General features: G+C 33.3%; 1 pseudogene; it reads right to left on the minus strand.

Moving 5' to 3' along the window:
• Positions 1-570: 570 nt before the first annotated feature.
• LOC149206504 (putative E3 ubiquitin-protein ligase BAH1-like pseudogene) lies at positions 571-8,110 on the minus strand (annotated as a pseudogene).
• Positions 8,111-11,988: the final 3,878 nt, after the last annotated feature.

An 11,988-nucleotide genomic window follows, 5' to 3' on the forward strand; every position in this document is an offset into this window, starting at 1 on the left:
AATATTCAATGCCAATGCTTGCTTCCTAAACTCTTCTATAAAACTTTGAACATTTTGACCTTTGCCTTGTCTCAGGTTTTTCCATTCCATCATGGCTTTCTGCTGGTAACCCAATGGATAAAATTTCCCTCTTAATGTAGAAACAAACTCAGACCATGAAGAAAGGAGTTTACTATTATGCTTTCTACCTTTTTGAAGTTTTCTATCCCACCATACAAGAGTTGTACCTCCCAATTGAAGATATGCCAAATGAATCTTTGTTTCATCTTCTTCAATTTATTTTATATGAAAATACACTTCAATCTATCTAATCTAGTTATTTAGATTTTTTGCATTAGATTCTCCATTAAACATGGGCAAATAAAATTTCACATCCAACTTAAAAAATAACTTTTTAGAAGCATCTTTATGATGACTATTCGAATGATGAGAATGAGATGAAGAAGAAGAACATTCAATTGAATATGGAGATGGAGGTTTAGGAGGGCCTCCTCAATTTCCTTGATTTATCAAACCATTGTCCTTTGATTTATCTTTCTTATTATTTTTCTTTTTTTCTATTCTCTTCCTTTAATCTGCAGACAATCTATCTACCATGTCTGCCATCCTGTAAAAAGATTTATGGAAATCTTTTTCATTCTCGGCGTGAACATCATCATTCTCCATTTTCCTTGTTCGTGTTGCACATCCAATCTCAGGGTCAAAGGACTTGAGTTGTCCTTCACCCTCTTTGAGTTTGGCCCTGGTTATTATCTACACTCACAATTCACATAAAAAAGAAGCTCGCTCTGATACCAACATGATACGAGATCTTTTCTTTGGTGTTGTTAGATGAATTGTATAAAAGAGCATGTAAAACTATAAATGCTATACTTTAAGAAGAAAAAACACACAAAATATACCATAAAGACAATGCACCAATGTTTGATAACATAGTTCACCTGATGTGGGCTACGTCTCCGAGCCCAAATTCAAAGTGGAGAGGCCTCTTCATTCATCTTAGTGAAAAGAAAGGCAAGTAAATGGAAAAATACATCATTATACCTCCATTTCTGGGAGTTACATGAAAATTGGTTGCTCAAATCCCTGATATCACTGCACCAGTGAAATATGTACGAAATTCTAAGTAAAATGAGTATAAACTCAACTATATTCCCCCATCGTCAACTATGGACCCCCAGAGAGTCTTCAAGATTCCACAGTGGAATCTTTGGGAATATTATAGAGAATTCTAGGGTTTTATACAAGGCATATATTCATAACCATATTTAAAAAACCCTTTGCATAACAAATGTGCCCCAAACTTTTTGTTTATTTTAATACCCAAATCTGTTGGTTCATAAGGCTTATAATATATGTTTGTTTTAATTCCCATATATGGAACAACCATACAAATGGATCCGTTGACAATTAATTCATATGGTTTATTTGGATTTTATATGGTTATATTAACAACCATATTTTATTATATATGTTTTTTTTGGTTTTTAAATGATTTTTGTTTTCTTTTAATATTTTGTTTGATTTATATGGGTTATAACCATAATATAAAACTTAACCAATCCCATTGACCCAGCTCTAATGTGAAAAGTGTCCACAGTTCGCTGGGCCTTATTGGCCACTAGTTGGGTACCACACCAACTCTATGGTCCCACCTGACATGTTGACTGGGTTGCCATGTTTTTTCAAGCTTCAAATTGTGCTAATTTGATTATACAGACTCAGATTGAGGCATTATTTGCATCGTTGGATTCCTTTCACTGAGATATTCGACTTGGTCCTGATTTCCCTGAGATTCAAGGACTTTTAGTTTTGGGCCTTTAGGGATCCTCTTGGATCATCAAAGTAAACAAAACCATGACAACACTATTTCAACACTTGACGAACCAAATTCACCATATGATGACAATGATCTAGAGCCAGAATCAGAAACACTTGAACATGGCTAATCAGAGGCCCATTTAATCCATGATCTTGATACAAAAATTATACAAATTGTTCCTTCTAAAGGATTCCAACCATTGAGTATCTTCCAGGACAAGTTCTCTGAAGAGCTTAACTTCCCAACATTGTTTTATGGCTCTCACCGACCTGTTGATGTCATGAATCATTTTTCATATCAACAGATTGCACAATTGAAACTATTGCACATGTTTGAATATTCCTAAACACATATTATGAAGATATATTTTTATATAAATCCATATATTAATAAACCAAGTTTCTAGCTCAACCTGGAATTCCATTCACAAAGGAGAGCTAAAGATGTCAAATATTGAAACAATCTTTAAAAAATACTGCAATCAACAATCACATATCAATGCTTTAAAAGCATTCACACATATCTTGACTACTTTGAAAGCATATGAAAAGACATATTCACAATGGTATGACAAATTGGTCCTCCAACTTTTTTTGTGACATTCTCTAGTGATGAGCATCTCTAGCATCCATTGATAAATGTATTGAAGAAACAAAGTTCTAGCTATATAGAAAACACATTAATGATCCTTCTAATGAATTCATCGACACATTGATCAAACGTCGCCTAATCATTTGTAGTCAATATTATAGACAGAATATCAATGCTATGTACTTTTATTGTAAAAAACAATGAACTATTTGGACAAGTGCAAGAATATTTGTTTATCACAGAGTTCCAAGGCAGAGGAACAAAACATGACCATGGATTACTCTAGATTCAAGACGCACCAATATCTCAACATTCTCTTGAAACATATGTTATTTCTTTCATTGATTTCTATTTGACTTGTGATTCAACAATGTTACCAAATCAAATGGTTCAAATTCAAACTCATCATCACACAAAAACTCACAAAAAACATAGACATCCCGGCTGTATATTTCGTTTTCCTTTTCCACCAATTCATGAAACGTATATCTTGGAACCTTTATGCAATAATGTCAGTGATAATCTAAAAATGAAAAAAAAAAACTTTCTCTTTTACAAAAAAAACCTACTAAAAAAACATGACATTTGATACTTTGCTAGCTGATCTTGGAATTACAAAAAAAGAATATATATTTCTTTTTTGCTCTTATATTATTCGACCCATTATATTATTGAGAAGAAATCCTTGTGATGTCTAGATAAATACATTTTTCAAAAAAATCCCACCATTGTGGCAAGTGAACACAAATGCCAAATTCATTTTAGATGCACATGTTGCAACAACATATTGTAGTTCCTATATGACAAATATGGACTACACAATGACATCTACTTTCAAAAGATCCCAGAAAATTGTTTGTCTAATGATGATAGTAAAATTGAAACTATTCATAAGCTTGGAAACACATTGCTAAGTTTTCAATAAATGTCAAGTAGGCAAGTAGTTCACATTATTCTTTCATTGCCTTTGTACTGATCCTCTAGAAAGACAATTTCCCTTAACACTGCTACAACTGGAAAGCGAACATGTGTGCTTAAAATACCTTTTCTCTTGCAACAAGAACATGATAACATGTGCATGTCAATCATTGATACATATGTGACACAACCCACTAAACTAAAAAAAATGCTTGGTAGAATATGCTTCTTCCTATTCAGCCACAAAAGAAACAACCAAAGAAACAAAATGCCCATGTGTCATACAATTCATTTGGTACAATGAACAAAAGGAACTTGAAAACCATTATAGAGAAAAAATGATGCTCTATCTCCCATACAGAGAATCTGAATACACATTAAAAAATGCCAACAAGACATGGACCGAAGCATACTTGTCTCAAAAAGGCATTTTTTCCACTACTAAAAAACAATTCTCTTGTTCAATCTTGCCATGGGGTGACATTGACCTTACTTCTACTACAATTTCACCCAAAAATGAAGAGATTCTTGTACTTAAACTCCCATTAGAAAATGGCACTAATACTTGTCTTGATGAGAAATATGATATTCAACATGATCTAGTAGAGAAAATACAATGTAGAAACATGCAAATTGCATATACAGAAAACATTGAATATGTTAAGCATCCCTCTATTCTGAGCACAACATCATATCATGAAATTAGAATAAAACTAAATGAGGAACAACAATCTATAATACAATAGATAGTACTATAGAAAAAAATAATCCAAGAAATCCATTTTATTTGTTTCTTATTGGAGGCGAAGGAGTAAGAAAAACATTCATTGCATAAGCACTTTATCGCGCACTAATGCACTACTGTAACAAAGACCTTCAAAGTGTCCCCATAAAAAAAGGGCCTCATAGTTGCATTCATTGGCAAGGCTACACATATTTCAAATGGTGTGACAATATGTTCAGCTTTACACTTACCACTTTCACCATGTAACATGATGCCATTGACTTCTAACACACTTGATATGTTAAGAAAGGAATATGCATAACTTAGACTTTTTCTCATAGATGAAGCATCATTGATTGACTCTCAATTGCTATATAACATTGACAAACAACTTTGTGAAATCATGCACACTCCAACTACACCATTTGGCAATCTTGACATAATATTTTGTGATGATCTATGTCAAGCACAATGTGTCCATGATCGTTGGATATTTGAGCATCCAAGTCTTAAATAAACTAGTACTCCTTACAATTTTTGGAGAGATAACGTCAAAGATTTCGAGCTAAAATAAGTGATGTGACAAGAAAACAAAGAATTTGTGTCCATTTTAAATAGACTTAGAACTTATTCACATACTGACGATGATCTTGTATATCTGAACAAGCTATGTTATAGATGCCTACCAAATGATCCAACATTTCCATACTTGTTCTACTTAAAAAAAGATGTGAAAAAACACAATGAAAAATGTTGTCTCTCATTGGTATAAAAAAAATAACATTAAGTGCAAATGACAAAACAATTAGATCATTAAATAGAGATCACTATAACAACACGAAAATGCAATTTCCATATGTCATTGTGCTAAAACAAAATATGCTCGTTGAATTGATTGGTGGAAATTATGAAATTAAAGATGGCTTGGTCAATGGAAATGAAGGGATTTTTAGACCATCCACAACAACTGAAAATGGTGCCATTTGGATTGAGTTTGTCGATCCAACAATTGGCAATGTTCAATGAGCAAAAAAGATCCTTTGGTTCAAAGATGGAATAATGTCTAATTGGACACCTATTACTAGCAATTGTCCCAAAAGGTACAAAGAGAGGCCGATAGGATTATTAAATTGGAATTGTTGAATTTTTCTAGAAGAGTTAATTGGTTTGTGGAAAACCTTGTTTTCTTGGACTGGATCATTGTGCAATTACTTTTCTTTAGATGTTTTGTTTATATCTATATTACAAGGAACACATTGAATGTCTTATTTCATTTTAGAGTAAGTTAATTACCCAAAATCAAGAGGTTAAGTTAATTACCCAAAATCAAGAAACCTCTATAGATGGCCAAGCATATACGAAGCTTGCTAGTGACCAAGGCAATAACCACCATGACTATCCCCTACCAATATATTTCATTGAAAACCATAATTGTATATTGCATTTAGAAAGTCAAAACATAATATTAGAAAACATGTTGATATATTGCTATTAAAAAGTTAATTCCATTAGAAACCATGATATTATTATTATATTTTATAAAGAATAATATACATATATAGAATGATACTACATTGAAAACCATAATTGTATATTGCGCTTAGAAAGTCAAAATATAATATTAGAAACCATGCTAAATATGACATTACAAACCTTAAATGTCAAAGGGAGAACTTAAAAGTTGGAAATTAAATGACCATAGCCATTCCGAAGACCATGTCTATAGAGGCGTTAAAAAACCATGGTCAATGCCAAATTAGGAGGCCGGAAGGCACAAACAAAAATAAGAAAATACCAAATCATTGCTAACATTACATGTAGCAAGAATAAAAGAAGCACTTCTTCCTCATGGATGCCTTCTTGATTGTGATCTCACGCTCGCCTGAAGACAACCATGCTTGAAGACGACCATTTAAACATGAACACGGACGCTCGCCTGAAGACAACCATGCCTGAAGATGACCATCTAAACATGAACATGCACGCTTGAAAGGAGGAACAACACATTGGACACTATTCAGATCAGCTAATAAAGTATTATAAATTCTTGAAAATTTTGATATATATATCTATCAAAGTAATGCCAAAAAATTATAATTCTAGAAATATTGAGAATATTCTTCACACAATTAAAGTTTTTATATATATATAATTAAAATTAATGTCAAAAAAATTGTAATTCCAGAAATGTTGAGAATATTCTTCACAAAATTAAGTTTTATCGAACAAATGAGTAGAACACCAATAGGCAATATTATCAATATTAAAGTAAAGGAGAACGACAGAAGGCATATCGCGAACAAAACCATTGATGAAATATGTATGTAAATATAAGAACGTAGGTAGAAAATAGGGTTGAGAAACCTATTTTACACAAACAGAAATATATTATAACACATGACCTAGTAAAAAAGAGTTTTACTGAGCATAGTCTATGTTAACATCATTAAACTTTTTCAACCATACGGAGTTCAAGTGGAAAATATTATAGCAATGGCATCACCCATGTATGAGTGTGCTAAATGCTATAATTATCGCCATAATTGTCATGAATTAGCTCTGCTTTCATGACTGTGTAAACCTGTCGAAGTATTAATTGTATTAATAAAGACTCATACCTGTGAAAATTAGAGTATATTGGTGATGGAAGCTTCTAAACAAATGAAAGGAAGCTTAGAAGCTAGCCTGTAACAGATAGCGACTGAACTTTGTTAATTTGCAATAGAATGCTTAAGTAAATATTTCAAAGCTACACTCAGGAAACTCAAAGTTACCTGGAGAGACTTCTGAGGAACATTTTTGTGTTTTAGAATGCTCGAGGGATTGTTACGTCGGCACCGCATCAGAAAGAGCTATTACTTCAAGATGCACCACGGCTTTGGGGGTTTGGAGATTAAGTCTGTGGAGATACAGATAAAGAGTTGGCTGCAGGTAGTTTTAATTGGTGTATGGGGTATATAATTTAATACTAATCAGTGCTTGCCAAAAGCTAGGGACGAAAAACAATACGGGAAGAAGAACAACAACAACAACAGGCAAACGATTAACTCTGAGGGGAAGAGTGAGATAAAAGGATGGGAAAAAGCAGTAAAAATATCTTCAAGAGTGACATAAAAGAATGGTAAAAAGCAGTTAAAAAAGCACAAAAAAACTCTGAAGTGAAAAGAAGCAACTCAACCGATATTTGGAAAAAGTAGTCACACTTCAAAACAATAGTTGAAAATGTCTCACTGATTGATTGAACAGAACAAGGTAAAAGTGTAGACGATTGTTGATTCATAGGAAAGCCTATCAGCCTAAACATATAAAATCTTTTTGAATGAAATAAAAAACAAACATTTGTAGAATGAACGACTCAGTTTCCCCTGAACTTACTTTGTCATACTTTTTCAGAATCTTTCGAATCGCAATGGCATTCATGGCCACATAGCTGACTAAGTGCCGACCTTCTCGAATCATTGCCTCATGATCATCAGCAAAGAAATGTTTAATACGCCACAGAGACCTTTGAAAACCAGATGCAAGATGTAGATGTAACAAACGTCTCGCATGAGAACTGAAGCAACCCACTATAGCCGATACTTCTTTTGTAGGCTCGTAAAAGAAAATTTTGTCACAGACTGCAAGAAGACGTGTCCGAAAAAGCAAAGTTAGACACGCTTAAAGCGAATCAGCGAGCCAATTCGGTAAGTTTCTGGCTATTAGATATTGCATAACAAACTAAAAGAGGAAGGTAACAATAAGAATTAAACACCTGGACAAGTTTTCGGAGAACATGTATGGTTGGATGGATCAGATGATTTGGAAATGCTTTTGGCTGTTTGTGAACTGGAGAGCCGTCCTTCAGACTCAGATGTGGTCCCGTCATGCAAGTATCCAACCCGGCACTTTTTCAGAACCTTTTTCAACCGTTTGTATTCGACGTTTGTACATTTGTCCAGAAAATGCTCGTCCTCTCCGTGTAGATACTCGGAAAACCTCTCCCCAAACTTCATGATCAATACCTTTAAAGCAATAGTAAAACACACTCAAAAAGAAGAAATCGCATAGCAATCCTGCAATTAAAAATAATTGTCTAAGGCCTTACTACATACGAAGCTGATACTTATCTTCTGCGTTAAGATCGGTAAGGACGATGCTCTGCAGGCGGGAAATTATATATGGGACTTGTAAAAACCGGAAAAGTCGCATGAAAATCTTGTGGACTTTTTCAGGCGGTAAAAGACGCAATAGATCGCACAGCAGAAGATATTGAAAGCATCGCAGAGTCATTTATAAAGAAAATGTAAATGTTCCTGAAATATGAGCAGCTATGGAACTCTGAGATCTTAAAGATAACGCCAGAACTGAAATATACATATGACCCGCTATGGAATTTTGAGATCTTAAAGATAACGCCTAAATTGCAAAATTCCACATAGCTACATTAAAGACTTCAACGGGGACTTGGAATGTTTTCAATCCTTGGAAACTCAGATGAAACAACTTTCTCTCTGCCCAACATAGGCTTAACATGGAAACGCGTTAAATCCTTGTAATAAATTTCCAGAAGCATTGGTGCCCGCGTACCCCGCTGGAAAGCTTTCAATAGAAAGAAAATATGACATTCATATATTTAAACAGTCAAAAGCCAAACGCAGGGAAGATATCGACAATTTCGTATTACAGAGGAAAAACACGCATCACCTTAAGCCTTCAATGGATCGTGAATCTAGAAAACGAATCAAATTAAATTTTCAGAAATTCAAAGCATAGAGCAATAGATGTTGAAATATTATTGAGTTTTCCTCTAAAGATTATTGAGTTTCCTTTAAAGATTCTCGTGAGGAGCAAAGACCGGAAAAATCCAGTCAGAAGGTTGCTAGAAAGTATGAGAATGACGATAATTTCACAGATGTGCCCTAAAGAGGAGAAAAAGCAGTTAAAATATTTGCAAGAGTGACATAAAAGAAAGGGAAAAGCAGTAAAAATATTTGCAAGAGTGACATAAAAGAAAGGGAAAAGCAGTAAAAATATCTTCCCATGTTAAGAAGGCAACTCAACAGATATTTGGAAAAAACAGTCACACTTCAAATCAATGGTTGAAAGTGTCTCCCCTGATCTAATGGTGCAGAATAAAAGTGTTGACTATTGTTGATGCATAGGAAGGCCTATCGGCCTAATCAAATCAATGGTTGAAAGTGTCTCCCCTGATCTAACGGTGCAGAATAAAAGTGTTGACTATTGTTGATGCATAGGAAGGCCTATCGGCCTAACTAGAGTTTGTAGACATATTCAATCAAAAAACAACAATTACACAAGAGAACAATTCCCTGTCCAATTGGCATGTGCACAAACCATAGATCGTTAACAAGGCTAGATAATGGATAAACTAGCTTTTGACCCAAAAGGAGTTAGACAACATGGAATTTCCTACTCAACAATTTTGTGTGTCAATGATATTTAATCCTTGTATCTAATAAATAAATTGCAACAAACAAATGTCACTCTCTATGACAAAGTTGCTTCTGACCTACAAAGACTTCGGGAAAATGCTTCTTACCAGCTTGAATATAGCTTACACTAGAAACAAACAAAATACTATTATACAATATGCTCATTGAACACATGTAACTTCTCATTATATTTTGAAGATATCTTTGCCGACTACGATATAATAAACGCTAACATCCTTTGTTTCCAAGAAACAAAAAAAGGTTCACCTCCACCAAATCCAATATTTGCAAATAAATATGACCACATACATCTATTACATTTACATGGAATTCTCACATATTACATAGAATATATCACAATTGACAATCAATTCACGTATACAACAAACCATATTAAATCAACAATTGCCATTTTCCATTTTCAAGAAAATGCCATTGGAGTTGCAAATGTCTATTGTACACCAATTGAAATAATTTAGGAAATCATTGATTTCATCAAAAGAATTTTAGAACATGTACCCAAAAATTATCCAATTGCAATTGTTGGTGACTTCAATTTGGACATGTTGCAAAATAGATATCAACAAAAAAAAAAGCTACAACTATTTATGCAACAAAACAACTTCAAATTACGTACAACAACAATGGATTATGGCACCATGCTTGACCACTTTTGGCGAAATCTCCCAGATAACAATGTCTCCTTCCTGGTCTTCAATGCCTATTGGAAAAACCGTCATATTATTTGCCTTAACATACCTTTATTATTCACTTGAGCCACTATGGAAATGTCAATTTGACTCAAGCCAAATGTTGAATGCTCACAATTGTTATCAAACTTCTTATCACTAGAAAATCAAATATAGCAATGCATGCATCATAGCTAAACACGAGCTCTCCTCGTGGCCACGTCACCTTCATTTTCAAATACTATTTCAAGATCAATTTAGTCCATATATATTAGCACTTATAGAATTAATTGCATATACCATTATCATTACAAATCTGAACAATGGTCTAGAAAATGTTTTTGCCACTATAGATCTAAATGTCACATAAAATTGTTGTACACTTAACCCATATTTCCATTCAAATTACAAGAACATTGTGTACAGGCTCATGTACAGACCACAATTCAAAATCCAAACAAAACAACTGCAAAAGTGGAGGTAATTATTATAATGTTGAACTTTAATACTTGTCATTAAACTCTTCATCTTGGAGAATCTATTATTATAATACCAACTTTTCTCTTAGGTTATTCAACATTCATAATTTCTGAATTTAGTGGAAATTAATTTCAACTTAGCTTTCTTACTCTCTCAAATGCTACCATACAATAGGCGTTGTATAACACTGATATAAAAAATCCTTGTATCAAGCAACTATGGAATAATAGGGGAGGTAAGAGAAACTAGCCCTCGTTCTCTGGCTAGGGGAGTTTTTTGACATTGTAAATTATTTTACTTTGTTTATACTTAGATTTGGCTGTAGATTTTTTTGTATATCAAATTCCTCAAACATATAACATTCTTGAATTTCCTTAAACATAAATGTTTAATATTCATTGTTTAGGTACCTTCCATGCTTAGTATATGAATGTTCCTTCCCTTTGACTCTTTAACTAAAGTTACTTTGTCTATATCACTATGTACACCACTCTTTAAAAAGTATTTGATTTATGAATCATGTGTTATATACATCTTCCCATCTTATTTTTTGACTGTTGAACAATGATGTAAGTTTTTCCTCTTCTAATAATTACTTCTTGTTGCTATAGCTTTTGTGTCTATATTGCAATGTACACTGACCTTCAAAAAATTTCTTTGATTTCTGAATCATGTGTTGAATAAATCCTATCATCAATTTTTTTAACCGTTGAACAATGATATGAATGCTTCCTTTTCAAATGATTTCTTGTTGTTACTTCTTTGCTTGCAAGAGATTCACAAAATTAGTTTTTCCCTTCCTTAAGTACTATAATTGTGGATAAATTCAAGCTAAAACAAATTGTAACAAGAAATGAACAACAAAATCTTTAAAGTAGTAGCAATATTGAATCAACTAGGACTAAGAGGAATTTTGTTGATGAGTTAGCTCCCATTAGTGCCATTGCATACGGTACTGGACATACTAAATATGATGCTACTCTTGTACCTACTCTTATCAAAATGATTCTGTTGCAAGAACTACCTCCAGAGCTATTCCTGACTCCCATTTTGCAACGATGCATATTGTATGACATCTTACCTTATATTTCGAAAACTTAGCACAATAAAAACAATATATTATCATTTCATCATTTTGCTTTTGGTCCTTTGCCTTTTGCTTCCTTCTTCCTTATTTCCATCCCTTAGTTGAAGCTGCTGAGAAATTCTCTGAGACAAAATGCAAAATAACTTTTGATAGAAAAGCAATAAAATCACACTGCATGTGATAGAGAGCACCCCAATTAACCTGTTTTTTTCATAAATTTGATCCTAAATCAAGCTGCAACT

The sequence above is a fragment of the Pinus tabuliformis genome, chromosome 1_2, assembly GCF_031772625.1.
Source record: "Pinus tabuliformis cultivar Carrire ecotype Pingquan chromosome 1_2, CPIR1, whole genome shotgun sequence".
Lineage (NCBI taxonomy): Eukaryota > Viridiplantae > Streptophyta > Pinopsida > Pinales > Pinaceae > Pinus > Pinus tabuliformis.